The following is a 6,143-nucleotide window of genomic DNA, read 5'->3' on the forward strand; positions in this document are numbered from 1 at the left end:
GACAGTTATATGCTAACCTCCTGGACCAGCTAAGGAGGCAATTAAGACGAAACGCCGTGGAAAGTTGACCAAAGGGATCCTTTTTTTGCAGGACCATACACCTGTGCCCACGTCCAATGTTGTGGCTGCCAAATTGAACACCCTGGGTTTGGTCCACCATCCCCCTACTCACCTGACCTGGCCCCTTCGGACTATTATTTGTTCCTGAATTAGAAGAAACACCTGAAGGGGCAATGTTTTGAGGACATTTCTGACATCAAAGATGCTGCTGAGAGCTGGTTTGCCCCCCAACCAAAGGACTTTTATTTGAACGGTCTAGAGAAGCTGCAACTACGCTGTACCAAGTGCATCAGTCTCAGGGGGAATATATGGAATAAATGTGTTATTTCATAACTCTCTGCTTTCTGGGCAAAGCCAGGAACTTCTCTGCACCCCCTCGTACATCAGTACAATATACAATAAAAACAATATGGAATAACAATTAAGGATGGAAACCAAGACGAGTAGCAGTAACTTCCATACAGAATTAGATGAAAGTAGTTTGAGACATACAAATAAAGTTGTACAAGAGAAGCCAATACAGATTGTCAAACCCAACAGTTCAGTGCAACGCGGCAGGATGTACCGAGGAGGGAAAGGTGCGGGAAAATAGTTATTATACAATAAAAAGAGAAAACAAACCTCAGTATAAAAACAAGTAACAATCACATAATGTAAGGTTGTTATCTGACTTTATGGGAGACTCTGCTTGCAGAAAGGGTAAAACCCGGTTGTAGTTTCTTGGCTATATAAAATGGCGAGTTATCAATGTGGACAGCGACACAAAGGGGGGGACATTGGCTGCCCTGTTCCAAAATTAGTAGGGCCAACGTTCCAGCCACGGGTCAGCAGGGGAGGCAACCGGACGGGGTGAAGGGAGCAAATGAAATGGTTTGGGGTGTGTGAACTTTGTATCTCAATCTCGACTAATTCCAATCTGTCTGACACAACTCTGTGTTATTGTATATTAGAGGAATCAGGACGGGTAAGGGTAGCGCTAATATTCCCCCGAAGTGGTGAACCGAAACCAATAATACCAAATGGTGAAGGACTTCCTATTCCTTTCCCGCAGCCCATGCTAAATAGGAGCTCTGCGGACGTAGGGGCCATTTTTTTGGTGGCACCAATTCAATAATCCATAAAGGAAGAAAGGGGGACAAACCTTCCCCATACGTTTCATGTAGCATAAAGAATAATGAACTGTTGGTGCAATGTTCACCTTTTGCTGCAAGCAGTGGTTTTTTGGGGGGAAATTCTGTTTGTATTGAAAACAGTAAAAAAAGAATACAATATCCGGCCGGCAGATTCAGGATGAGAGTGGACGCGCGCACTCGAGTCCCGGACCGCGGTAATCCGCGATCGCGGGTCGCGCGTATTATCGCGCTTCCCGCGTATTATCGCGCTTCCCGCGATCGCGAATTTCAATGATGAATCAGGGGCATAGTCACTATACCGTGTATATTATAGACATATAGACATTATACCGTGTATATTATAGACATATAGTCATTATACCGTGTATATTATAGACATCACTATACCGTGTATATTATAGATATATAGACATTATAACGTGTAAATTACATGGTCTCCAATAAATACAAAGTGTAAAGAGTTCCAGAAATGAACAAATAATTCAGCAAGCTGTTAAGTGAAGCCGCTGCAGAAACTTCATGCTATGGGCACCGGGGAAAATAAAGGGAACAAAATGAAAACTAATGCGGCCATCACACCAAGGACTGCTAGGCTGCAATGTATAGAGTTTGTGATCACGCTGCAAGTTTTACAGTTCCTTTTCTTTATTGCATTGCTGTTTATTTTGATTGACCTCTTATAAAATAAAGAACTTATAGGGTCAAGATGGGATGTTTTAACTGCATTGACTGACATATCAAAAGTATCAAAATATGGGATTTTAAGTTGAATATCATAAATATACATTTTGATACTTTTTGATACTATGATTGAACTCTTTTAGGGATGGTGGCAGTATTAAGTAAAACTGAAAACGGGCAACAAAATATATAGAAACTGCATTGCCTGACGATCCCATATGTTTCTATAATAGTTTGCATGGTTCTCTTAATCCCTTGAGGAAGCTCATAAGGCAAAACGCGTCGGGTCCTGAGATCTATGCAGAGGTAACACAATTATCTCCATGTTTGCTTAGTCTTTATGAGATATTAGGAGTATCTCTGTCTAGTAAAGAAATGACTAAGCCAACCTACAAACCATAGGTGTCTGGCATTTCTATCATTTTTTATATAATTTGCTCTCCTGGACGCTTTAGTACGTTTATTATTATAACACAAATCTAGTTCAATTTTCCTGTTAGCCAATCAAAACTTCTTCCTGTGCTGCTTCTTTTCCCAGGACACCTCTGTATTATCATTGCCAACCCGAGAAGCTGATAGCAGCCCATTCCATGGGTTATAGTTTGATCACAGAAAACAAATATTCAATGAAATAGTAAATTGATACATTGATGTTTCCCTGCAGGATGTCGGAGGTCTGCTGCTCCCACACTGACAATACATTGGGATGAAAGACGGGAAAAGTGCAGGTTAGTGGGAGCACCATAGGCATGAATTGTCCCTGCCGGGTGAGCCGTGACATCCCGTGTGGGAGTATTGATGGCTTTAATTATATGTAGCATGCATATCGCTCTAATGATATGTTTCTAGCCCTGGCAGATATTAGACGTGAGCGGGGTTCTTCTCCTAGGGACGCGGTATTTTACCCATGACCACCAATACAAGTGACAGCATTGTTTGTTACAACAGTGAGAAAAAAGGTTATAGGGAACATACAGAGGCCTTGTACAGATCTTTTTATTTATTTGTTATGTCTGGGATTGGGGATTTTTAGGATTGCAGTTGCCTTGTTAAAAGAAAACTTATAATGTATAGCACTCAGTAGCTCAAGATGAAATTTATACACCCAGAGCAGTGACTCCTCCCCCATACTGCCTGCATACTTTCAATCAGAGGGAGACAGACTGAAAGCAAAATGTCACTGTTTCCTTTTTTATTCAATTTTATAGAAAAAGTCAAAGTAGATGTAAAGCAGTGATCTCTCCGGACCCTTTTAGCTGGGTGCACCGCCCGGCACATTCCAGATGATTACTGAAAAGTTGTGTTACAATGCAAGGTCTGCCACCCGCCTACAGCTTCTTCCCTTCCAGCTTCTGGGGGAGAATACTATAATGTGTCAGTTTTTATAGAATTACTAAGACTGACCCGGATTTATAGCAGCAGCCAATAATTTTGCATTATTTTACTCAAACAAAACAGCAATGGGAGCCAATAAATCTCCAAACAACCAGTGCAAAACTGATGCTAACTTGGCCACCATTGCAGCCATAAGCATCTTCTGCCGTTACAGTCCTAGTGGGTGGGCTCTAAGTCTTGGCTCCTCCCCTTGGCCTGCTGATTGGACAGAAGAGGGGCAGCACGGTGGTAACACAGATGAGGTCATCCCTCTCCTCTCTTTTAACAGTAATAGGATAATGCCATTCAAAGTCTTTTATCCAATATTTGTTCCAATCAAGTATCAAAAGAGAATATTTTCTGCAAATGTCAAATCTTCCTTTACCCTTGGTACTTGCTGTGTTTTTTTCCACCCATTTTAATTAGAACCAATTCAGCCCGGCAGTAAGATTTCTACAAATCTGTTGATATATTTCAGTCTCTCTAATGTGTGGACTAATTGTGGTCGGAATGGTGGGGGTGACAACGCTCAGTAAGTTCCCAGGGAAGCCTGCCAGTCAGTAAGAGCATTAAACAGCCGGACTCTGTTCAGCCGCTTGTACTGCTGCCAGCAGCGCAGAGAGAAGCCCCTTTGTCAGTGCTCATCCCTACTGCCAGAAACCTAAAGGCTACAAATTCCTAATTACAAGGCAGTCCGGGAATATCTGATATGGGGAATGTCCTGAGATATACACCGATGGAGATATGATAATGGCTGATAATCAATGTACAGCGCTGCGTAATATGTTGGCGCTATATAAATCCTGTTTAATAATAATAATAGCTAATAATCAATAGTTCTGCTCTCATCACCCCAATTCACCTCTGAAACTCTGCAGGCTGATCTAAAAGTTTTACATTTATTATTAGGAATGATGACTCTGAGGCCACCATGAGAGTCCTTTTGCAGCCACTTCCTGTTATAAGGTGACAACATGGGGAATGATTAGGGGCAGCAGTAAGGGTGCATCTCCATAGAGAATGAATAGGGGCTTCAGTGAGGGTGCAGCTCTATATGAAATGAATAGGGGCGATGGTGAGGGTGTAGCTCCATGGGAATTTAATAGGGGCGGCGGAGAGGGTGCAGCTCCATGGGGGTTGAATAGGGCCAACGGTGAGGATGCAGCTCCATGGGGGTTGAATAGGGCCGACGGTGAGGATGCAGCTCCATGGGGGTTGAATAGGGGCGGCGGTGAGGGCGCAGCTCCATGGGGATTGAATAGGGCCGACGGTGAGGGCGCAGCTCCATGGGGATTGAATAGGGCCGACGGTGAGGGTGCAGCTCCATGGGGATTGAATAGGGGCGAAGGTGAGGGTGCAGCTGCATGGGGATTGAATAGGGGCGGCGGTGAGGTTGCAGCTCCATATGGAATGAATAGGGGCGGCAGTGAGGGTGCACCTCCATGGGGAACGAATAGGGGCGGCAGTGAGGGTGCAGCTCCATGGGGAATGAATAGGAGCTTCAGTGAGGGTGCAGCTCTATATGAAATGAATAGGGGCGATGGTGAGGGTGTAGCTCCATGGGAATTTAATAGGGGCGGTGGTGAGGGTGCAGCTCCATGGGGGTTGAATAGGGCCGACGGTGAGGATGCAGCTCCATGGGGATTGAATAGGGGCGGCAGTGAGGGTGCAGCTCCATATGGAATGAATAGGGGCGGCAGTGCGGGTGCAGCTCTATATGAAATGAATAGGGGCAGCAGTGAGGGTGCAGCTGCATGGGGAATGAATAGGGGCGACAGTGAGGGTGCAGCTCTATATGAAATGAATAGGGGCGACAGTGAGGGTGCAGCTGCATGGGGAATGATTAGGGGCGGCAGTGCGGGTGCAGCTCTATATGAAATGAATAGGGGCAGCAGTGAGGGTGCAGCTCCATATGGAATGAATAGGGGCGGCAGTGCAGTGCTGGTGAGTGCCAGCAGCACAGGATCACGCATTTCGGAGGCAGATGTGAACCTGAGATAGGTGAAAGTGCTCAGATTGGATGAAGAGTTCAATAAATGTATGAACCTCACTGAAGCCTACAGGAGAGAAACCTTCCATTTAAAGGACCCAAACTTCCTTCATTTTAGGAGAGAATTACCTAAGAGATCTAAAGCTGCATTTCTGACATTAAGAATTCAAATAGAGCAACAAGCACACAATTATACGGAATATTATTGCATCAAAAAGTTCATTTTTGCAGCCAGTCAATGTAGAACTCTGGTCGTTGTCACCAATTCTGTGTGCACAGTAGAGGGCAGCAGAGCAGCTGCAAAGAAAACTCCATGTTTCTCAATTTCTTGCATTGAGTATGATGGATGGGTGTGGTCACACTTGTAGTCTCAGCTCTCCACAATACAATAGGGTGGCTACAAATAGAGACATTCTAAATGGAGCATGAATTGTAGCCATGGGCATTAGGGATATGCAGATCCATGAAAAGGGTTCTATTTATAAATTATTCCCCCTAGTCAATTCCTCCAATATCTTTACAGGTCTATTAAAACAATGACTCGTTCTGCCACCTAGTGGCCAATCGTTAAAAGTGCAGATGTCACAATAGGAAGCGTCAAATTGTATGAGCGAACTGAAGTGGGAATAATTTATAAATCAAGCTCCATCCATGATGCATTCAGCATGAGCCAATAAGCATTACACACAAGGTGTTGTAAAATTGTACTTTTTTTTTTTTTTTCTATGAGTAACTACTGATTATAATATGCAATACCGTGATTTTTTATTTTTTTTTTTTTTTTTTTATATGCAATTTGGTTAGGGACAGTGCTTGCTTGGTCTTTGCCAACCAGCTTTTAAAAAATTATGACAATATACTTACAATCGGCTCTATTTAAAAAGTATTCCTCTGTCAATTCACTC

The sequence above is a fragment of the Pyxicephalus adspersus genome, chromosome 8 (genome assembly GCF_032062135.1).
Source record: "Pyxicephalus adspersus chromosome 8, UCB_Pads_2.0, whole genome shotgun sequence".
NCBI lineage: Eukaryota > Metazoa > Chordata > Amphibia > Anura > Pyxicephalidae > Pyxicephalus > Pyxicephalus adspersus.